Genomic DNA, 24,165 nt, shown 5'->3' on the forward strand with positions numbered 1-24,165 from the left:
TAGTGACTTTTGGTTGTAGTGGGCTAGGATACGGGAAAAGAGAAGTGCTTGGGCCAGCCAGTCCGTAGTTTGATTCCTGGACTTATTCCTGGTCCCGTGTGATTGTGGACAGGTTACTCATTTTTGTTAAATAAGAATAAGGGTGAATATAGTATCTAAACTATTGAGGAATTGATGAAATAATATTGTTTATTAGTAGAGTATGTACTCAGTTAATAGTGGTTTCCATTAATATTTTGGTAATGAAGGTATTTGTTGAGTGCCCATAAATTGGCTAAGTGGAGCTGGCTGGCAGGAGAAAGGAGGGGCTTCTAGACCAAGGAAATGGCAGAGGACTGGGTTTGGGGGTGGTCAGGGTTCTGTGGCTGAATTGTGGGGTAGCTGTGGGGCTGGCAAGAGATGGGTCTGCAGAGGCGAGATGGGCCTGACCACGGAAGGCCTTGAAAGCCATGCTGGGGTTGGCCTCTGTCCCCAGGCAGTGGGGAGTCACCAACAGTTGAGAGGAGACTGCTGAGTAGAGCAGTCCTGGGTTGAGGACAGTTTTTAATTCTCTGTTATTTTTGTAACTTAATCGCAGCAGGCGGGACAGAAGATCAGAATCCTTTGAAGCCGACTTCAGAGGCCCCTCTTGCCCCTGCTTCACTGCGGACTTCCTGCCGTCTTTCATCTGTGCTCTTATCTAGATCTCTGCAGTTAATTATTTCTCCAAATATTAACTCCATCCGTGACTTTATAATGAGATTTTTCTGTCATCTTCCAGTGAGAACCTCCTGGTTTCCACAGGAAATACCCTTCGTAGTAACATTTTGGTGCCCAAGAAACAGAGACAGCAGTGCCCACATGCATGTGATTTTAAAAGGCTCCTTGCTTTGAGCAAACTCAGCTGGAAACATTGGGAGGAATACTTGGGGCTCTGAAAGCCTCTCTCTGCCTTTCCCCAGAGCACAGCACTGAAACCCCTCCAGGTGACTGAGCCTTGCCTGTCCATCCTTCTGCCTTTTCTTCCACACAAGTACTCAGTTTTGAGTGCATGCCAGGCCTGGTGTGAGGCCCTGGAGTTACAAAGCCAGCTGAGGCCATCACAGTATGATAGCGCATCTACAAGAAGGCAGATGTCCCAGAGAGATTCGGGGGAAGAGACTGGAGAGGGAGAGCCTATGGCTGAGTGGGGGTGGGGAGGGGTGGTCAGGATGCCTGGACCTGAGTCCCCCTCCACTCACTAGTTGTGGGGCTGTGGGTGAGCTATTTCACCTCAGGGTGCCTGTGTATTCATTAAGAAGAGATGTGATCTCTTAGTGTTTCAACTTTTTATGTATTTATGTTTTTTTTTGTCTTTCTCTCTCTGCTGTGTCTTTTATCAGTCCTCGAATACTGTCTTTAGCCTTTCAAGGTCCAGCACTGTATTTTCTTAGCACTAAGAACACATGCATTTCCAGGGGCAGTCACACCAGTCTAGCTCCTGGAGCTAGATGTGTCACCCAGAAGCCAGTCCCTTAATGCATTCTAGAAATAGGGTTTTGTGTATAGCCTGCCCCTCTTCCTATCAGCCTGCTGGCCTCGGCTGTCCATGAGCGACTACATGGGAAGCTGAACTGCAAGCCCAGGTTGCTGTATGAGCCTAAGATCAGAGCTGAAAGTTAGAGAAATGCTCAGCTTATCCTGGGATAGCCTGATACACCTTGCTCTGAAAGTGGGGAGATAGGTACCCTTGATGGGGGATAAGGATTTTGAGGGTTAGTGATGAGGTGTGTTGAGGGCCTGGCATAGACCTTGGCACAGCCTGAGTGTCCAGTAAATATAGAATTATTTGGATTATCTCCAATCCCCTGGTCCCCCAGGTAAACTGGAAGTGAGTCACCTGGTACCTGGTAATATAACCAGTGGAGGTAAGATAATGAGATTATTTTTTAAAACTATCAGCTATTTAATGTCAGGTGAAAAAATGAAACTTGCCCTCTCATGAGGGCTTACTCTAAGCACAGGACATGCTGAGAGCCGAGTTCTCTCGGCCTTTGTTCTGATCAGGTGCAGCCCACAAGCAGGAGGTCTTCTGTAGGAGCTGCTCGTGGGATGGAAGGCAGTGTCTGGAGCCAGGCAAACAGTGTGTTTTCATCTGTATATGTTGGTGTGAATATTTATTACAGGCAGAACCTGGATTCATACAGATGCATTCAGCTGGACTTGAAACTGGATCAGCCTACATGTAATAGCTAGTAGAGACCCCTGTAATCATTGTATTTGCATATGCATAAACATTGTCTGCTCTTAGGTTTTTAAGTGTAAGCTCAAAAGGTCTACTAGCCTACTCATCCATCAGGTATTGGACATCTCTTGCATGCCAGGTCCTCTGCTTGGCTCTGGGGGTCTGTGATGAAGAAGGTGAGCTCCTGTCCTTAAGGAACTCAGCATTTCTAGAGGAGACAGGCAGGAAGGCAGCCTAGGTGGACTTGTGGCTCTCTACCTGCTATTCCAAAATCTGAAAAGCTCCCAAAAGAAAGGCTTTTCTTTTTATGAAGATGGTACCTACTCATCTTTTTGTGTGGGGTCATTTAAAGGCTTTCTTTATTTCACTTAGTAGGACTATTTATAGATTTTGCTGCAGACTTAATGTGTCTGACTCCAGGGTGCTGCCTGGTCTTATGGTATGTGTACCCCATAGCCTTTCTGAAACCTGAAGAAGTCTCAGTTCCGAAAAACACCTGGCCTCAAGGACTTCTGGGCCAGTGTTTTTCTTTTTTTTTTTTTTTGAGACAGAGTCTCACTCTGTTGCCCAGGCTAGAGTGAGTGCCGTGGCTTCAGCCTAGCTCACAGCAACCTCAAACTCCTGAGCTCAAGCGATCCTCCTGTCTCAGCCTCCCGAGTAGCTGGGACTACAGGCATGCGCCACCATGCCCGGCTAATTTTTCCTATATATATTTTTAGCTGTCCATATAATTTCTTTCTATTTTTAGTAGAGATGGGGTCTCGCTCTTGCTCAGGCTGGTCTCGAACTCCTGAGCTCAAACGATCCGCCCACCTCGGCCTCCCAGAGTGCTAGGATTACAGGCGTGAGCCACCGCGCCCGGCCACGGCCAGTGTTTTTCTGACTTCTGAAATAGAGAAGTTGGTGAGGAAAGAAGATGGTGAGGTGCTGACTGTGGGGAACATGGCAGGGAAGATGTCGGGGAGCGAGGTATTTTTGAAGTAGGCTGTCGGGTAGAGAGAAGACCAAAGAAAAGGCTTTTCCAGAACTCCAGCAAAGTGACGGACCTTGAGGAGAAAGCTGTATAACTACAGTAAGATCTTCGTATGGTAAATCAGGAAAAGGAACTATTGTTTTTGTTTCTGTGTTTGTTTTTTAAATGCAATTTGTTTAAATATAAATGTGACTTTCATTTGTTACAAAACAGGAGGAACAGAAAGGTATATAGAAGAAATCATCTCAAATCTTACTACCCAGAAATAGTTGTTATTAACATTAGGTAAACCTTCAGACAGACCCATCCTCTGCATTTATGTGTGCAGCGAAAGACTGGTAGGAAGGAGAAATTATTTCCCCTAAAAGTATTAATAACATCATACTATGCATGCTATTTTTAATAAAACTATTAAATGTTATTTTACTTTAGGGTAACAGAAAAAAAGAAATAGAAGTGAAATGTAAGGAATTGCTAAACTTCTGGTATGTTTAGTCATGGCAAGAGAAATTATTCCCTGTCAAGTCTCTTTAAGGTGAATAAAAAAGATTGTGAAAAACTTGAAGAAGTAGCATAGTTATATTGTTAAGCTACATATTTCCATTTTGAATTATTGATTAATTTCTTGTTAGGAAAAATGAGGAAATTTATACTCTTACTCTTTCTACTATCTCCCCTCCCCACCCCTAAGTATCGGCCATGTCTTTTTTGTTAAGGTTTATAGTGTTTACATTCTGTTCTCAAATCATAATTTCAAAAGATATTTAGTCCTAGTTGTGTATTTAAGTGGAGACCATGCTAACTAGTTTCCCTTTGCTGCAACTTTTGCATTCTCAAGTTTGTTCTTAATTATTTCTAAGTTGGTTGGATCTTATCATCAAGAGAATTTTTATTTAAGAATTAGGTTGATATATTTTTACATTTCTTACATCACTATTCATCAACAAATACCTACTGAATAACTACTATGTGTCAGACAGGTTTTGTGGCACTGAACATATTAATAGTGAACAAGGCAAATAGAGTTCTGCCTTCAAAGAGCTTATATTTATTTTAGTGGGAGAAGGTAAAGAATGAATGTGATCAAATAAATAGTTTCGGAGAGTGACTGTTCCAGGAAGAAAATGGGTATATGGCCCAGCAAGCCTAGGGAGGGTGGTTTAGCCAAAATGACCAGGAATCATCTTTTGAGGAAGTGGCATTTGTTCTGAGGTCTGAACAATGAGAAAGAAATAGCCATATAAAGCTCTAGGATGTGGGGTAGGCAATAGTCTTCCAAGCAGAAATAGCAGCCCATGCAAAGGGACGGCACTGAGTGTGGTGCTGGTGAGGAGCTAGGGAGACAAAGCCTGCTTCCCAGGGCCCTTGTCAGCTGTGCAAAGTTCTCACTGGGGTGGGGGTGGGAAGCCATAGGAAGAGGCTACGGAATAATGTGAGTACTCTTATGCTTTAGAACGTCACCACAGCTGCTGGTTGGAGGTGGACTGTGGGATGGAGAGGGAAGGCTGGGGGAGTAGAAGCAGGGGACACGAGGTGAGGAGCCATGGCATTTTCCAGACAAGTGATGACAGTGGCTTGGATAGGGCTTGCGGGGGTGGAGGTGGGGTGTCACCCTCACCAGGAGTAAGCAAGGGTGTCTTGTAAACTTTCCGCCTGAGCAGCTGGATTGTGGATTGTGATATTATGTACTGAGATGGAGAAAGCTTGGTAGGGATTCGATTGTGGGGAAAACACAATCATTCTTTTTAGGCGTGTTATGCTCGGGAGCCATTCAGACCTCCAAGTCTGTGCAGGAGCCTGTGGGTGCTCCATCTGGTGCTCAAATGAGAGGCCTGGGCTGGCGGAAAAAGTGTGAGAGTGAGCAGCTTGTAGATAGCGTTTAAAATCCTGGGCCTAGATGACATTCCTGAGGGGTTGTCAAGAGAGAGCACCATGCTTTAGGGGCACCCCAACATCTGCAGGGTGACGAGGCAGGGGAGTGGGCAGAGGAGACCAAGAAAGAATAGCCAGTGAGCTGGGGGGAAAAGTGGGCATCACAGGAATCTGGGGTGAGCGTGTCTTAGGAACAAGGGAGCAGAAAACCATGACAGACGCGCTGAGAATGTCAAGGAAGACAAGACCAGAAAATGGACCATTGGCTTTGCCATTGGAAAGAGTCATTTCAGAGGAGTAGGGGGATGGAAACCTAATTGGAGTTATGAGGGAGAGAATGAGTGGTGAGAAGAAGATCCTGTAAGAGCGGGCAGTGCTTTGGAGAACAGAGAAACAGGATGGTGGCTAGAGGGTGGTGTGGGGGGAAGGGAAAGTGATGTTTCTATGGCAGGTGATGGCAGTGTGTGGTTGTGAGCCACTAGAGGGATTAAAGAGTGGGAGAGACTGATGGTGCAGGGCAGGAGGGGATGCCTGAGAGCACCTGTCCGAAGGCAGCAAGAGCTGAGAAGCAGGGCACAGGTGAGGTGTGGCTGTGAAAGCCATGGGGATGCTGCCTCCCTGGTCACAGAGGGAAGCTATAGTTACAGTGCAGAATTGTTGGTGGAGAGACACGCCATTTCAGATGATTGCCTCTCCCTCTCCGCCTCTGAATCTCCTCATCTTCTCTCTCCTCTTGTCTCTCCCAACTCCTCTCATCCCCTCTTCTTCTCTTTTCCTTCTGCCTCTACCACCTCTCTCCTCTCCCCCGCCACCATCCTCCAGACTCTGAGCTCCTGTTGCACTCTCTTTATGATAGCACATTTCAGAACCTGTGTCTTCCACCCATACCATACCCCTCTCTAACACATGATCTAAGCCCTGGTTAGGTTATGTTTCTAGTTTAGTCTTCAGGAGGATGGGAAGATCTGACAACGTGCTAGGTTGCCTTATGCTTCAGTCAGGGAAGAAGTTAGAAAATGGAGAAGTCTTCTTAAAGTTGTGTGTGCAAGCCTGAACTGCTTCGTTTTTTAATTCCTTCTGCCAGCTTACCCTTGTAGAAAGCCACAGTGATTCCAAAGGGGTGGGGGTAAGAAAGCAATAGCCTCAGTGGAGAGTTCTGCCAGCACTTTGAAGAAGAAATGTTTATTTTTAACAATGAATCAGAGAAATGAGAGACAGGGTATTGACAGAGATAGGTGGTGGCTTCCCACGTGGAGAGCACCAAAGCAGGGTATTATTATCCAAAGTCATGGCTCTCATCTGCTTTTGTAGGGTGGGGTGAGGGGTGGACGTCAGCAGGTTCTTGCAGTCAATGACTTGCCCTTTTTTCTCTAAAAATGTGGACAGGCTGAACAGAAGAGAGATGCCCATTTTGAAACAGCAGAATTGGTTAGCTGGTAGAATTGGAAGCCCTGTGCTCCCCTCCTGCGCCTCTGCTCCAGCGAGCTGGGTTCCCAGAGTGCTTAGGCTGGGGTGGCTGACATGCTTCCCTCGCGTTTCCATTCAAGATAGTTTTTGGTGGTTCTCATTTTACAACAGAAAGACCTTCTGCATGGAAAAGAAAGGATAGTTTATATTTAAAGAAAGATATTTTATCAGGATGGTAAAGATAGAAGAGGTTGAAATTTATATTTTTCAGTCTATTCTAGTGGTTTCCAAACCTCCTTTTTTTTTTTTTTTAAACAGCAAAATTCTTTCTGCAAAAAAAAATCATGCAGAGAGAACCCAAAATATAAAATAATCACAAGTGGTGTAGTCCTGCCAGAAGTAGGCATGTGGACTCTTGGAGGCTTAATCACGTGGTCCCAATCATTCCTGAAACACGTCACCTTCATCTTGAGGAAGTCGTGGGCCATGAGGTTTGCAAAGGTGTTTGAAGTGAAAAATGGCTTGTACTCTATCTACGTATCCATGCCTATATCTATAACTCAATATCTTCACCATCCATGCATTTGTACCTGATCTGGCTATAGATCACACAGGTACAAAGCTAATAGAGTGGAATGTTGAGAGCACAGACCTCAGAGTCCAGCCTAACCCTCATCCCAGCCCTGTCACCTTGGGCAAGTTATCGCACCTCACTAGGAATCAATTTCCTGTCTGTAGGATGAGAATAATGATATGCCTACTCCAAGGATTTTTTTCGTGAGAAATGAAAAAGATACTAGGCAAGAGCTTAGCCCTGTGGCTGGTGCTTAGTCATGCTTGGTAAACGTCTCCAAGCGGGGAAAGATTATTTTATCCTTTAAGGTTTCAGGCCCCAGACCCAGGAGTGCCTTTCAGACAAATGCATCATCTGGCTGAGGAACAAGACAGACTTTTCTGGATACTGTTCACCATTGGGAGCCTTGGATGGTCCTAATCCTGCATGCCAATCAGAGAGCAACCCTGTCCTTGGCAGCTCTCATGCAGAACTCTGAAGGCAAAATTAGCACTAGTGAAATGATCCATTATGATTTTCACGTTGGCCTTTTGGAGAGGTAGGTTGGGGTCAGGTCATGAAGGCTCTGTGTGTCATGCAGTGAGCTTGGATATTGTCCTGTAGGCTGCTTTTGAAGGCTTTTAACCACAAATGGGATGTGCTCAGCATGTTTACTACTGAAGTAGCCATAATGTATGGATTAAAAACAGCTGGGTTCCCATTTAAGGTAGAGAGGAAGTAAAAGTGAGGATACTAATAATATTTTATTACCCTATGTATTTAGGATTTAGGGGATGATTTTGGATTTATAGGGATTTATTTTCATTATAGCAGTATAAGATGTTTACTATAGAAGATGTTAAAAATGTTGGAGGAAAAAAATAACCATGGTTCTGTTGCCCAGACTTAATTGCTATAGGTTTTTATTCTCTTTTCTATGCATAATTATAATAATAATAGCTACCATTTTTTGAGTGCCTCTCTGTGGTACATATTGTTCTAAGCTTTTTATTGAAACAATCCTTTGGATAATGGTGCCTGTGAATAGCCACTGCACTCCAGCCTGAGCAACACAGGGAGACCCCGTCTCTGAAAATAAGGGACACAATCCCTTGGGTGGGTATTCTTTTTTTTTTTACACATGAATCTTTTGTTTTAATAAATAAAGCATACTCATGGCTTAGATTTTTAAATCACATTTACAGATGAGGAAAAATTCTAGGCCCATGTGAAGCTACTTCTAGTGGAAAGAATGTAGGTACCACATGTGTTTTAAACCTAGAGAACAGAGACTTCAAGGCAGAGAGCACCATACATGTTACTGAAAGGATGGCATTGTTAGTAAACAAACAAACCATTATTGTATATAACTTTTTGTTTGTTTAATTACTTGTGGCTTAATTTATTTTTTTAAGAGTTTGTTTTATAGAACTGAGACACTACTAAATAGACAGACCTTTTTACATTGGTCAGACCACATTTTGAGAAATCTGATAAAGTCAAACAGAGAAGGAAAAAAAATTGTCTCTTGTTATTATTTTATAACAATAAATGTTTAAGTCTTTCATTTTTGGTGTGGGTATTTTTTATGTCATTTTTTTTCTTAGAAAATAAAATAAACTTTTTATTTTAAATTTATTTTAATTTCTGAGTCAAAAAATTTTTTCTAGTTTGTGGTATAAACATTTTTCCTAACATAAAGCCAGTCTAACAGAGAAGAAAAAAACCAAAAAACCACCCCCTGTTATCATTCTGCAACAACAAAAGCTCAGGCCACTCATCCTTGGTGCCATCATTCCTTCTTTCTTTCTTTTATGCTATGCCCTTTCTTCTCTTAGAAAATAAATAAACCTTTCATTTCAAACCTATTCCAATCTCTGAGTCAAAAATTCTTTCTTAGACCATGGCACAAATTCCCACCCCAACAGTTACCCTCTAGACTAGATAACTGAGAGCCGGAGAAATAGCAGGAGACTCGGTGAAATTCATGCAGCGCCCCCTCTGATCCCTCACCAGGACCAGCTGACCACAGTAAGTGAGATGTTCTCCCATTTTTAACAGTTAGGCCAAGGGCATTAGCTCCAAAAGAATGTCCTCTGATAAATACAGAGCAATATCAGGATAGCAAAGACGAAGCTACGTAGACACTCTTGTTTCTTAAAATATCAGAAGTTTCCATATTGTAGCAGTAGATCAGTGGATGCACTCTACCACCCAAAGGCTAAGTCCAAAATCTTCCTATTGGCATTGGCACCAAACAAGGCTCATACTTCTGGCATAATCTGCTGGGCTGTGAGATCCAGCCGGCTTTCTAGGGTTTTGGAAACTTTTATTTTACAATCCCTATTATAGATCTCAACACCACCAGCTATTTCCTCAGGCAGGTAGGCCTTCTGGATCAATTTGGACATCAGCATCATTTTTAGTGGCAATTTTGTACTCAGAGATCACCTTTTGCACTGTGGCCTTTACCAGAGGGAAATCTTGTTTCCCACATCAAGCAGTCATTTGGGGATCTAACAACTGGTACAAACCCTGGAGGACGAGTCCATCCAGCAGCACTTGGTCCACGATTATATGTTTTACTACCTTTCTAAGTCTCTGTTTTACTTCATGTAGTAACTGTGATAAGGTTATTTCTCACTCTGAGGACTTTGAGCCTTGCTTGATTCATCAACTTGGACATATGAATTTTCTGCTGCTGCTCAATCTGCTTTTCTCTTTTTTTTTCGTAGTATGCCATAATCGTTAATCCTTTTTTTTTTTGAGACAGGATCTCACTGTCATCCTGGCTAGAGTGCAGTGGCATCATCATAGCTCACTGCAACCTCAAACTCCTCGACTCAAGCAATCTTCCTGCCTCAGCCTCCCGAATAGCTGAGACTATAGGCATGCACCACCATGACTGACTGATTTTTCTATTTTTTGTAGAGACAGGGTCTCACTCTTGCTCAGTCTGGTCTCCAACTCCTGGCCTCAAGTGATCCCACTTCAGCATCCCGGAGTGCTTGGAGTACAGGTGTGATCAGCCTTGGTCTGCTTTTGCATGTCAGGGTCATTGTGGGCCATGATGAAAGCAGTGCTAGGCTGTGGACAACAGGTTTGAGTTTAGGTTTGAAGGGGGTGGTGGATGGAATGGGAAAAGCTTGGATGGGTATTCTTTCCCCTATTTTACATATATGGAAACTGAAGATCAGAGAGGTTAAGTGATTTGACCAAGATCTCACAGCTAGTAAATGGTGGAGCTAAGATTTGAGTCCTTTTCTTTCTGACTCCATGATTCTTGCTCTTTCCATTTTACCAAATTGTATGTACATTTTTGTGTCCTGCCTTCTTTACTTAATGTTAATCCACAAACATTTTCCCATTTCATTCAGTATTCATTGTCAACATAATTTTAAAGGCTATATATGATTTAGAATATTCTAAATGCTTTTACCAAATGTTAGACATTTAGATACTGTCCCTTTTATTGTTAATTTTATGAACACTGTTGTGTTAAACATTGTTTATCTCTGTGGAAAGATTTTGTCTGAGTTGTAGATCATATCCTTAGGATAGATTCTCAGAAGTAGAATTGGTCAAAAGGTATGTACATTTTTAAGTCCTTTGCTACCTGCTGTCAAATTGCTTTCCAGAAAAATTATCCCAAGTCAACATCACCAGCTGTGTTTGAGGATGTTGACCTTACTCCCACACTGTATAGCAATGGACGTTCTCATTATTATAACCTCAAAGGAATGTGAACTTAAATGTATATAATTTTGATCTCCAAGCACATGACCTTGAACTAAAAGAGATCATTTTGATTTCTTTTGTTTAACCAAAGGAGAAGAGAATGTGTTTCACAATCTTTTCAAAAAGCCTTGTTTCTAGCAGAAAAATTAATTTGAACATCAAGCTGTAAAAATATGAAGTTAATAGCAATTTGTCAAGGGCTGGGCTATTCAAAAGAGTATTTTCAAGTTCAGTAGTTTATCATCCTTTACTTCTTAACCCTCTTTCTTTTGTGTATCTGTCACCACCTTAATGTTAATTAGGTTGTTAAAATGCATTAACATGTCAAGATGTGGTGACACTTTCCTCTCTCACCTGTCTTTATTATTTGGGAAATGCGAATGCCCTTTCTGCGGATGCTTTTGGGGCCTTCTTATTACCAGCTCACATTGGGGCAAGCTGTGATTGAGTTATTTGTGTAGGGGAGAAAAAATGATTCACTACTTTATTCAGCACATTTTTCATCCTTAGAAGACATGTTGCTGTCTAATGTTATGTTTTAGATTCTTCATTCCTTTAAATTCTTAGGAGAAAAATCACTGCTTGGGCCCAGGTCAGAAAAACCTGTGGGTTTCATGTGGCTGTTTGGTCTGATAACAGAAACATGCAGTTTTCATACGGGCTGGATGGAAACTTAAATTTCAGATAAGGAAAAAATGGGTCAAACATTTTAAAGCTTTTTCTTCCAGTGGCAACATCCTTTCCTTGTTAACTACTCTTCAATTTGATTTGGTTCCCAGGCTTGTTTTGGGGACATGCTGTGTGCTAGGGAAGGTTGGGCCTGAGTAATCAGGGGTGAACAAGGGTGCGTGTGGTCCCCTGGGAGAGGCAGAGATGGTACCGATATCTGCGAAATACAGTCAGTGCTGCTTAAGGCGTATTTACCGAGCTCCTCCTCTAGGCCAGGCTTTGGGCTCCATGTTGAGGACAGAGAAATGTGTTGAGAGCCACACAGATCGGTGGGAAGGCATCTGTCTCTTGAGAGAACAGTGAACGGAAACACATGCAGGTGACCATCTTTCCCACCCCACCAAAAAAAGAATGTTAATACATGACTTGACATATTTTTCCCTCCTTTGTAAGTATCTTTATGAGAAATGTATTATAGAGGAAACAGCTGTGCATTTCTGAATGCATTCATTTTATTCTTCACCTTGACTAGGATGGAGAAAAACACTGAGAATAAAGAGAAGCTATCAGGGGTGTCTTCTCAGGGGAGGGTGCTTGAGCTGGGATGTGAGGATGATGAGTTTAGTAGCTGGAGATTTGGGTGGGCTGGGCTTGGGGAAAGCTCATGGTGGACCGTGCCACTGGGGAGGGAGAGCAGATCTGTCCGCAGGAGAGGCAGCTGCGGACAGATGATGTGGGGCAGTTAATTTTGGTCTTGCTTCTCTCAGAAACCTTCAGTCATGCTTCCAGAGCCAGCCTTTGTATCTCCCTGGAGAAAGGGGCTTTCCTGGCTAGTGGCACAGGAGGAGCCTAGGGTTTGTGCTGTGGACACAATGGGCCATAACAACACCTTTCCCACAGCGCCGATGTGAGGACCTCGGGAGAGAATGGATGTGAAGCACTTTGTGCCCTAAAGTATTCAACAAAGAGTTTCTTGTTCTGTGCTTATTTCTTTGGCACTTGGGGCAGTTTGCAGGATCAGTATCCACATAATCACAGCTCATCTAGCTTCAGCCATATAGCACTAGAATGCATGTTTTCAGGGTGTTTGGTGTGTGCCATGGTTTAGATGTGGTTTGTCCCTGCCAAAACTCATGTTGAAGTTTAATTGCCAGCATGGCGGTGTTGGGAGGTGGGGCCTAGTGGGAGGTGTTTGGGCCATGGGGTGGATCCCTCATGAATAGATTGGTGCTGTCTCTGGTAAGTGAGTTCTGGCTCCCATAGGACTGGATCAGTTACTGTGAGAGAGCAGGTTGTTAACAAGTGAGGTTTCCCCTCGTGTTTCTTTGCACTGCCTCCTGGCCTTTCCTCTTCTCTGCCACGTCTCGACACAGTACTCAGCCCTCACCAGAAGCCAAGCCAGTGTCAGCACCATGCTCTTGGACTTTTCAGCCACGGCTAAATAAACCTCTTTTCCTTATAAATTACCCAGCCTCAGGTATTCTATTATAGCAACACTAAATGGACTAAGGCAGAGTGAATGTAGTGTGTGTATGTGTGTGCAAATGTGCGTATGTGTGTGTTTTGTACTCTCAGCTGTTCTAAATTGTAAGCTCAGGAAAGTTTACTGACGTTCTAAGTTTCCACAGCGCTGAGCAGTAAGTTGAAAGGAAAACTATCACGGACTTACATGTGGCACCCCCTTACTTATGATCCTTTATATCCGTGATTCTTCTGGATTATCCAACATCACTATCTGGGAATCTTGGCTTTTTGATGAAACAGGATTAATCATTACAAGGTATGATATCTTTTTCTTTTTTTTTTGAGACAGAGTCTCACTCTGTTGACCAGGCTGCAGTGCTGTGGCATCAGCCTAGCTCACAGCAACCTCAAACTCCTGGACTCAAGTGATCCTCCTGCCTCAGCCTCCCTAGTAGCTGGGACTACAGGTGTGCACCATGTTGCCTGGCTAATTTTTTCTATTTTTAGTAGAGACAGGGTCTGACTCTTGCTCAGGCTGGTCTAGAACTCCTGAGTTCAAGTGATCCTCCCGCCTTGGCCTCCCAGAGTGCCGGGATTACAGGCATGAGCCACCACACCCCGCCCCAAGGTTTGATTTCTCGAAGCAAAACTTAGAGATGCAACATCTGATCAGGTGAAGATGATACCTTTTTATTATTACCCATGGTTAGATTTTTTTGTTACCAGTATGCTCCTGTCATTATAAAGGGAGAAAAACAACAGTCTGGGTGTTCGAATTTAAGGAGGGCACTTGTGATAAATGTTAGCAAATGTCACCACCCTTCTTTTGGTGCCTCCTTTTTGGTGGAGTCCCTGCCTATATCCCTTCTGCCCCTTGGAGCAGTTTGCAGGGGGTGCCACCTTGCATCTCTGAGGCCTCACAAGGTTGAGGAACTTGGAAAATTCACACACCTAATGAAGGAGCAGAACCAGGATTTGAATTAAGTTTGGCATATTCAAAGCCTGAACTCTTCTTTTTTGCTGCTTCTGGCTGTCCAAGGCTGAAAAGCTGTATGTTTCTTGAGAGACGATTAGGAACAATCCAGCTTCAGGAATGTCAGAGCCGAAAAGGCCTGAGCCACTGTTGGGCCTCCCATTTGATTGGTGGTGACCAGGTTTTAGAGCACCGACCTCTGAGTTGGGGCTCTGTTTCCGTGTACCTGGATGTAACACCCTCTCGGTTTCCTCACAGGCTCCCCAGGAGACAGCACGTGCTTGACCCTGAGCTGCCTTTTCTTAAAGTGGGTGCAGTTCCTGGATCAGACCATGCTTTGTCCCTGTGATTCAGGGCTTTGCCCAGACTGACTTCTGTTTCTGGAAAAGTTTCCTTTCCCCACCCAGGAAGATCTTTACATCCATTTGCCCCTAGCCTATCCCTAGCCTTTCATCTCTTTCTGGAAGCTCTCCACTGCTCAACCCGGCATCTCACTGAGCCCCCAGCTTTCCTTCCTGAGGCCCAGATTTGGGTGGGGTCAAAGAGCGCTGACAAGCCTGGGTTTGAATTTGAACCCAGACACGCTGGAGACACTTAACTCCTCTGAGCATAAAGGAAGTATCTTCCCCACAGCATTGAATGAGCCACTGCTATAAAGCAACTAGCACTTTTGCAGTTTTCCTCTTGCCTTTTGTTAAAAATAACTTTTCTTTAAAAAGTTGTTTTAAAATTCCTTAAAACTTTGTACTCTTGCAAGTGAAATTTGAAAGAGAAAGCAATGAGGAAATGCATTGAAGTAGGTTCCTTCTTGTCTGTAAGCTGATTGCAGGACAGTTTTTTCTTTCTTTGAGAGTAATTTTCAGTTAAATGGAGATGAACCAAATGCTTTGAAGATACCTTGCCTTGCAGTGTTTCTACTAGTTTTCCTGGGTTTTCACATGCTTCATAACTAGTTATTTTAATTCCATGACAAATGTAGGATAAAGTTCTTCATTCTCTGAAGAAAACCATATTTTTTCTGTAAGAAACACCATGATTATCTATGTTGGGCTTTTCTCTCTCCATCTAAGACTGTGGTGGACTTTTTCATCTCATCTCCCAAGATTTCCTTGTTCTAGCCTTTAGTCTTCCTACAACTTTTCTGCCTCTCTGTTTTCTACATGATAATTTCTCTGCCTGGGATGCCTTTCCCAACATCTCAACATTCCCAGTCCTTCCTCCCCCAGGCTGTGTGGCTGCCCCCTCATTCAGGAAGCGTCTCTGGGTGTCCGCAGTGGAAGGCCCCTCCGTGCCCTGTGTCCTCGCTTGCTTCCTCCATCAGGTCACACCCACCTGCTTTGCATGGGAGTCTGCTCTGGATAGCACATGCTCTGCTCAAAGGCAGGCAAGCAGAGCTATCTTGACGTACCTTCTCTGGGCCACCGTGGCCCTGAGGCTCAGTCTGGGACCTCTGCGCTCAGCTCTTTGAGACTAGGGAAGGTCAGGTCACACTTGCCTTTCCCTGTGAGATGACAGAAAGAAAGCTGGAAAACCTTTAGATTATCTGTTTATTTTTTATTCTTTTCCATTAAGCTACATGTTGCTTAAAAGCAGGGACTATGGATTATGCCTACTTATTTATTCATTCAACAAGTATTTATTGAGTTTCCATTGTTGAGCAATGAGTCAAGGTCTCTGTCTTCATGGAGCTTTCAGTCTAACAGGGAGATAGATATTTGTTCAACACACAATTGAACAAGTATATGTTACATTATGTTATTTGTATTTTGTGATTATATATAATATATATTATTTATATTTTATATTTATGTTACATATAATTATACACATATGGCATATATTAATACATATATGGAAACTATAAATTGTGACTGATGGCATTATAAGTTAGTTGGTTTAGTGGGGGAAATCATTTACTAGCAGCTTGGACGTGGTCTTGGTGGGGACAGTGTGACACTGGGCACAAATGCTGAGGTTGGCTTTGGGGCACTGTGGTTGATCTTCCTGATTATATTCAGACCCTATGTGCCCTGCTGAGGAACTGGATATTGTGATATCTGAGTTCTAGATGGGCACTGAGGTACCCTGAGGGGACAGGCCCATGGCCTGCAGGACACAGCGGGACTGAGGATGTATGTGCACCAGGACCTGGGAGGCCTGTCTCTCTCCTCTGGACTCTTCCTTTGTCTTCACTTTTTTTGGATGGTTGGTCCTGGCTAAATCCTGGCTTTTTCAGAGAGAACAGTATTTGAGGATGCTTTTCCTTTGACAACTTATATGAGTAAGGCTAAGACCCATAAAATAGGTTGGAGAGCACCCAATATAAAAGTCCACTGATGAGCAGGATCCATGAAGAACAGGGCCTTGGAGGAAGGTGCCAGATCTTTTGAGAGCCTCTTGGGAGCATCATTTTTGCAGTGATGTTATCAAGCGCATGTTTATAGGCCATTCTGTCTTCTAGTGATGCGAATCAGAGTCGCTTTTCCTTATGTAGAATGGTCATAGTGATACTATGTATGCAGGTGGTGCTTTAGAGTGGTTGGGCAGCTTGTTGCCTCTCTGTTTCCTCACCTATAAAATAGGGATCATAATAGTACCTCTTTTCAGGACTGACATGAGGTTTACAAGAATCATTCACATGATGCTTGTAGAAAAGTAAAGACTTCGTGTTAGCTGCTGTTATAAGCATTGCTCTTGTTGTTCTTATCACATTAGAAGCAGGCTATCATAAGTGCTTTTACTCCAGAATTTTGTTGCTCAAAGGCAGTAATGCAAAAAGCACCTGAAGAGAAGAAGTGAGTCAAAATGCCACATGCCTAGTTTCAGAAGTTATTTCCCTTATGAGTGCCGCCCAGGTCAAGTTGAAACTGTGTGGTTGATCATAGGTGGACCCTAGAAAGTTCGTAGACATTGGCATCACAATGGTGAAGGGGTTCCAACTACTTGGCAGTCTCTTCTTTTCTCCTATGGAAAAGTGATTATAAGAACTACGGCGAGGCCGAGTGTGGTGACTCACGCCTGTAATCCCAGCACTTTGGGAGGCCACGGCAGAAGGATCGTTTGAAGCTAGGAGTTGGGGACCAGCCTGGGCAACATAGTAAGACCCCATCTCTGAAAAAATAAAAAAAAAAAAAACAAAAACAATTAGCTGGGCATGGTGCCTCATGCCTGTAATCCCAGCTACTCAGAGGCTGAGGCAGGAAGATGGCTTGAGCCCAGGAGTTCTAGCCGAGGCAACAGAGCAAGACCCTATCTCTATTAAAAAATAAAAACAAAAAAAGAAGTAAGGCAAATGATGATGTGCCGTGCTTATTTTATTGTCTTGCATATAATGTAGATGCTTAATACCTGGTGGGGTTGATGATGATGGTGGCAGTGATGCTGCTGGCTGCTTACATGGTGGGGTGAAGGCAGTTCAGATACCTCCTAATGGGAGAGGAATCGGTGCCTACTCATCCAACATGGTGGTAGTGAGCAGGCTGGTTCTTCATTTTGGAGGAGCAGGAGGAGGTGGGAACTTGGTCATATTGACACCGTATCAACGCTAAGTGCTTCTTGTGGGCCAGTCTTTGTCTCCACTCCACGGTGACCAAGCGGAGCCCCTGCACTCTTGGTTGGCCCTGACTAGTCAGTTATTAAAAATAATATTCATAATTACAGTAACAAAAATGAAATTTCTCTTGAATAGTTTTATATACATGACAGCATTTAACCTCCAAGACAGTCTCGTGAAGCAGGGATTAGTAATCCATTTTACAGACGTGGGACCTAGGAGGCAGAGAAGGGAGGTATTTTTCTGGAGTCACCCACTTTGGGACCAAGCCACCTCCTTGACATGCACATGCTGCCTCTTGTCATCACAGAGAGGAGAGTGGCCCAGAGGCAGGAGATCTAGGTTTGAGATCTCTTATGAGATTGACTCTGGACAAATCATGTCTCTTTTCTAGGCTCCAGTTCCCTCATCTGAGAAATTTTGTAGCAATTTCCCTGAGGTGCCTCCAGTGGGACAGTGTCTGAATCCAGGTCCCACCACCAGTAATGAACGGATCCAGTGGCTCAGCTGCTGCCAGTAGCCCTGCTCTGTCACCCCTTCCTGTGTCTGCTGGTGTGCTCTGTCTTCCTGGGGGGCCTCCCAGCCCCCCCAAGTAGCCCTCCCCTAGACCCTCTTCCTCCTGAGGCCGCCTTCACCCCCAAATCAGATTGGTACTTGCAGAGCTGACTTCTTTCACAGCTTTATTGTGTTTGTCTTCTTCTTGAGGAATGGCCCCCTGAGGGCATAGACTGTCTTTCTTCCAAATTTTTCAAGTGTCTAGAGCAAAGCTTGCCTTGCAGTGGGAACCCACTCAGTGTTTGTTAAATGAAACATCAGCCAAGAACCCCATGTTCTCACCCCGTCATCTCCCATACGTCTTCCTTTTTCCACCAGGGAGGGACCCAGGGAGACAAAGCCCCAGTGGTAACAGATGTTGATGAAGTGGCCACCTTTTTGGAGATGAGGAGGGAGTGGGAGGAAGTGGAGGGGATGCACATGCCCCAAAGCCAAAAGTAGTGTGGCTTTTTTGAGAATTTTTTCTAGGGGCACCAATTTTCAGTGAGGGCACATACTACATTCCACTCAAAGGGAAAGTGACACTGAGGCACAATGGCTGGAGTCAGGAATGTCTGCTGTGGATGGGGGGTGCTGTGCCCCAGGGATGGAGAGTGGCCTGCCCATCCAGGTGTCACCTGGTGCTGGAGGGTTGGAGGAGACGGAGTCTTAAGGGAAGCAGCCCTACCTGCTTCCTACCCCCTGACGTTGGTGGGCTTTGCCTGCCTACCCTGCACAACTGCCTCCATTGCCACCTGCCCATGATGCCTTTGGGACTTGCTCTGTGACCTGCATCACTTCCTGTCTGTGATTATAAAGACCTGTGTTTGGGAAGGGGCGGCAGGGAGGAAAGGTGGCCTCAGGGCTCCTTTGTGAAGTGACCCCAGTCAGTGACTTCTGTCTCCCCAAGTCTCATTCATTTTTTTCTTCTTGCCTCACAGGGTTTCTGTGAGGATTTAATGAGGTAGCAGATGTGAAAGTGCTCAGCGGGTGTGTATCTAGGACATAACAGGTGATTAAATTGTAAACAGTTATTATGGAAAATTTGAACCATATAAGAAATAATAGAATAGCGTAATGAATCCCCTGCACATCCCCTGGCCCACTTCAGTAGTCATTAGCGTTCTGCTGCCTTTCATTGTCGCTGCCCATGCCACCCCTCCTGAACGACGATGTCCATGATGACAACGATAATGATTTCAGTTACTTTTTTTTTTTTTTTTTTGAGACAGAGTCTCACTCTGTTGCCCAGGCTAGAGTGAGTGCCGTGGCGTCAGCCTAGCTCACAGCAACCTCAAACTCCTGAGCTCAAGCGATCCTCCTGTCTCAGCCTCCCGAGTAGCTGGGACTACAGGCATGCACCACCATGCCCGGCTAATTTTTTCTATATATATTTTTAGCTGTCCATATAATTTCTTTCTATTTTTAGTAGAGATGGGGTCTCACTCTTGCTCAGGCTGGTCTCGAACTCCTGAGCTCAAATGATCCGCCCACCTCGGCCTCCCAGAGTGCTAGGATTACAGGCGTGAGCCACCGCGCCTGGCCTCAGTTAACTTTTTGACGATAATGATTTTGTTGCTTTTTTGGAAGGTAAAGTTGCATACACTTAAATGCACAAACTAGAGTTTTGATGGATGGTTACATTCTTTTAGCCTTTATCCGTCACATGATAAAGAACATTTCTACATCCCCAGAAAGTTCTCTCGTATCCCTTGTAGGTTGATCCTCATACCCTAATTAGAGGCGGCCTCTGTTCTGTTTTTTTTTCCCTTTGCCTACGTTAAGCGCATCATGTAACAGGAACCATGCTGTAAGTACTCTCGTGTCTGGCTGCGTCTGTTCTGTACAACGTCCCTGAGATTCATCCATGTTGTTGTCCCAGTTCATTAGTTGATTTCTTTTTATTGCTAATTAGTAATCCAGCGTATGAACATACCACAATTTATTTATCCATTCTCTGGGTGACAGACATTTCAGTTGTTTTCACTTTTTGGCTATTATTAATAAAGCTGTTATGAACATTATTATCCAAATAATTTTGTGGACATATGATTTGTTTTCTCTTGTAAATATTGGTAATTTGGACATATTGGGATTTACCTAGGGATGGAATTTCTGGGGTCATATGTTAAGTATGTGTTTAATTTTATAGAAAGCTATCAGAACAGTTTTACAAAGTGGTGGTACCATTTCACATCCCTACTGGCAATGATAGGAGTTAGTTGCTCACATCTTCGTCATAATAAGTGTTATTAAATTTTAAAATTTTAGTCATTCTGGTGATCATCTTACATATTATGATTTGTGTTTCCCTGATTCTAATGACATTGAACACTTTGTCATGTACTTATTGGCCATTCATATACCTTCCTTTCTGAAGTGTCTCTTCAAGCCTTTTGTCCATTTTATGGGTTGTTTGTATTTTTATTGAGTTGTAGGAATTCGTCATATATTCTAGATCTAAATCACTTGTCAGATATGTAGTGAAGATATGTATAGTGAAGATATGTTAATAAGTATGTATACATACATACATATATAGCAGTGAAGCTATATATATACACACACAGTGAAGATATATAATACTTTTTCCTAGTCTGTGGTTTCCCTCTTCATTTTTTAAAAGTTTAGATGACAGTCATACATGTAACTACTGCCACCAAAATCAAGATGCAGAAGAGTTTCTTCACCTTAAAAATTTCCTCGTTCTCTTTTGTAGGCAAACCTGGCCTTTAGTCTAAGCTCTTGGCAACCACTGATCTGTTTTATGTCCTATAGTTTTGTCAAACAGTTTTTCTGCATCAATTGAGATGATCGTGTACTTTTTATCTTTTATTTTATTTATGTGGCACAGCACATTGATTGATTTCCTCTGTTGAACCATGCTTGCCTCCCAGGGATAAATCTCACTTGGGTGTGGTGTTTTTGTCTTTTCCTGCCCACCACTTGTCACTGACACAATGCATCTTACCTCATTTTATCCTCAGAATCATTCCACAAGCCAGAGTGTGGTATCTGCACTTTTCAGAGAGGCCCAGTAAGAGAAAGGAACCACTACTTGCAGAACTACTTGCAGAACCACTAGGTGTACTGCATATGTAATCGACCTGACCCCCAAAATACCCTATGAGGCAGGCATTACTGTCCCCTCTGTATTGGGAGACTAAGGGTTCCAGATGTAAGCACTCTGCCTCCAGGCAGGTCTGTGTGACTCCAGGGAAGGCCGCTTTGTCCTATTTCAGGCTCTCCCAAGACATCGAGGCCTTGTCCAGTACCACACAGCTGCTTTGTAAGAGGGAGACTCAGCATTTGAGCCCACGCTTTCTCACTCATCCAGGGGAAGTGCTTGTTCCTTTCTGTCAACCTGCTCACCCACAGTAGGACTCTGGTTGGGGCTTAAAGGACAGAGTAGTTCTGGTGCCTTTTAGGGCCAGGGACCAGCATGATCACAGGAGCCAGGATGAGACCGTGAATGTGGAGCAGCCTCTTCACTTGACTCAGTCCGTTAGGTGGAATTGCAGGTGTGGATGACACCATGGGTTTTGAGGTCAGCCAGATATAAGTTTGAACTGGCTCTGTCACTTAGCCACGGCATTGGCTCAGGCAAGTTGCATGTTCTACCTGAGCCACAATTTCTTCATCTGTTAATTGGAAGAAAAAAATGCTGTTTATTTTTTAGGATGGTTATGAAGATTAGGGGAGATAATATGGATAAAACAGCTGGTACTGCAGCTGGCATGGAAGGAGCTCCATGTGCTGGGTTGATCGGGCGCACTAGTGCTTGTTGATGGGCTGCTCTGGGTTAGGCACTGTTTCTGTTCCCATTTCTCTGGTGTGTATGCCACTAAGGCCTGTGCCCCTGTGCCTCTCTGCCTCATGACACTGTCCTGAGCTTTGGGGAAGAGACGTAAAGGAGCCAACATGCATGACAGCTTGAAGATGCTTTTGTTGGCGTGTCTCAAGCCCCTCTGGAAGTGTTTCCTAGGCCTGTTGATGGCCTTGATCATGTGCGACTCTACTGAGAGTTTGTGTATGTGTATGGCTTTGGGGACAGCCATGCTCCTGTGAAATACTGGTGAGTGGTCTGATCTTTCTGAGCCAATTTTTAGCATGTTTTGGGAACCTGTCATACTACTCTGTCACCATGGCGGATTTCAAAATAAAACTCCATTTTTCCTCCCCTCAGGGAGCTCCTTGTCTAGTTATGGAACAAGAATAGTCTGGTTTGTCTAATAATTTTTTTCTCATGGGAATTACTAATTAAATGTTCATTATTCAAAGAAAAATTCACTTAAATTTGAGTCACTATTATATGTGTATATATGTATTATATATGTATGCATGCATTTTTTTACATTAATTCCAATGCTGGCAAAAGTGTACAAAGACTGATATATTAATATTTTTCTGTTGCCAATGTAAGTTGGTACAATCTCTTAAGAAGGTTGAATGTCAATATACAACATCTGTGCTATAATGACATTTCTATGTTTTGCTTTTACCTTAAAATAATTCAAGTAGAAAAAAAAGGTATGCATGAAGATACTCTTCCAATTTATCTGTATTAGCAAATATGAGAGCAACTTAAATGCCTATTGTGATGATTAATGTTAGGTATCAAATTGACTGGATTAAGGAATACTTAGAGAACTGGTGAAGGATTATTTCCAGGTATGCCTGTAAGGGTGTTTCCACAGGAGACTGGCATGCGGGTCAGTGGACGGAGTGGAGAAGATCTGCCCTCGTTGTGGGCATGCACCATCCAACTGGCTGGGGGCTCGGATAGAAAGAAAAGGCAAAGGAAAGGTGAATTAGTCTCTCACTCTTTCCTGGAGCTAGGGCACTCTTCTTCTCTTGCCCTTGGACATCAGAACTCCAGGCTTGCTGCTCTTTGGACTCCAGGACTTAGAGTAGCAGCCCTTGGGTTCTCAGGTCTTCGGTTTCCCTGCTTCTGAGGCTTTTGGGCTTGGACTGAGCCACCACCAGCTGCCCTGGTTCTCAAGCTTACAGACGGCCTTTCATGGGACTCTCCCTGTAACCTAGTGATCCAGTTTCCCTAATAAATCCCCTCTCGTATATGTCTCTCTTTATATATTTATAGCCAACAGGATGTATACACACATATATCCTGTTGGTTCTGTTTCTCTAGAGAAACCTGACTAATGGATCCATCAACAGGGAACATTTTTGGTGGCTTATGGTTCATTTAGGTGATAACATATTATGTGGTAATTAGAAGATATATGCATGTAAGTTATCTAAGTTTACCCACATTATATGCATTTATAAGTTATGTGCCCATGGTTTCTGTACTACTACCCCACTGGGCGGTGCTGGGAGAAAAGCAAAATCGGGCTGGATGTTTTTCTTCTTCAGTAAGATATTGAATTCTGCTGTTATGTTTGCATTCTTTAACAGTTACATGAGCCCAGTGGCTTCCAGAAGGGAATTGGGATATCTCTTTCTTTACAGGTATAATTGTGCTCAGAGGCTTGGGGCTGGGAAACTTGTTCTGTTTGTGCTGGGAACTGAGCTCAGGCACAGACCGTTGGCTTATGCATTTCAGAAAGTAATTTTCTCAGTGTCATTTTAAAATCTTCTTTTCATTCTTGTGTTTTTTATATATTGTTAATGCAACGGAGATTCAAAGGTGAATTATTCAATATGGTAGCACAGATTAAATAATCAAACTTGCATTGACATAGCAGGGTTCATGCTATAATTCAGGTACTTAATACTCACTGATTTAATTTATTAGGCAAAGCTATACGGTTATACCAAATGAAGCATTGTTATGAATGAGGATTGACCAAGTGTCTAGAGTAGTGCTGTTTGTGGTAAACTAATCGGACTTTGATAACTGCCTGCAAAATGCAAATGGACTAATTAAGCTATTTTGATTTTGGAATTTCATAATATAGGTGATCACCCATTCTTGCATTATCCAGTAGCCTGATTTCATTAGGAGGGTGGCTGAGTTTGAATTGTTCTTTTGGAAGAGGAATATTAATGATGGAAATGTCTTTGAAAGTGAAAATTATTTAATTCATAATTATATAAAATTTCTGAGTAAAAGTCCTCTGAGTAAAAGTAAAACTCTATAAAAATTCAAGAGTTTTTTTTTTTTTTTTTTTGCCATGATGGGAGGTGACTATAGAATTTCTCACAGTTCCACTAGAAGTTTGATTGGTTGTCTTCTGGCATCGGTGACTTCAAGGCTGCCCAA

The 24,165-nt window shown here is 43.3% G+C and overlaps 1 protein-coding gene and 1 pseudogene across 5 annotated transcripts in view; one reads left to right on the forward strand and one right to left on the reverse strand.

Annotated features, from left to right (window-relative positions):
- The window catches only part of TRAPPC9 (trafficking protein particle complex subunit 9), a 604,744-nt gene that overhangs the window by 292,314 nt on the left and 288,265 nt on the right, over window positions 1–24,165 (forward strand). The gene's annotated exons all lie outside the window — the stretch shown is intronic.
- LOC138381883 (V-type proton ATPase subunit E 1 pseudogene) lies at window positions 9,216–9,859 on the reverse strand (annotated as a pseudogene).

This window comes from Eulemur rufifrons, chromosome 3 (assembly GCF_041146395.1).
Source record: "Eulemur rufifrons isolate Redbay chromosome 3, OSU_ERuf_1, whole genome shotgun sequence".
In the NCBI taxonomy this organism is placed as follows: Eukaryota; Metazoa; Chordata; class Mammalia; order Primates; family Lemuridae; genus Eulemur; species Eulemur rufifrons.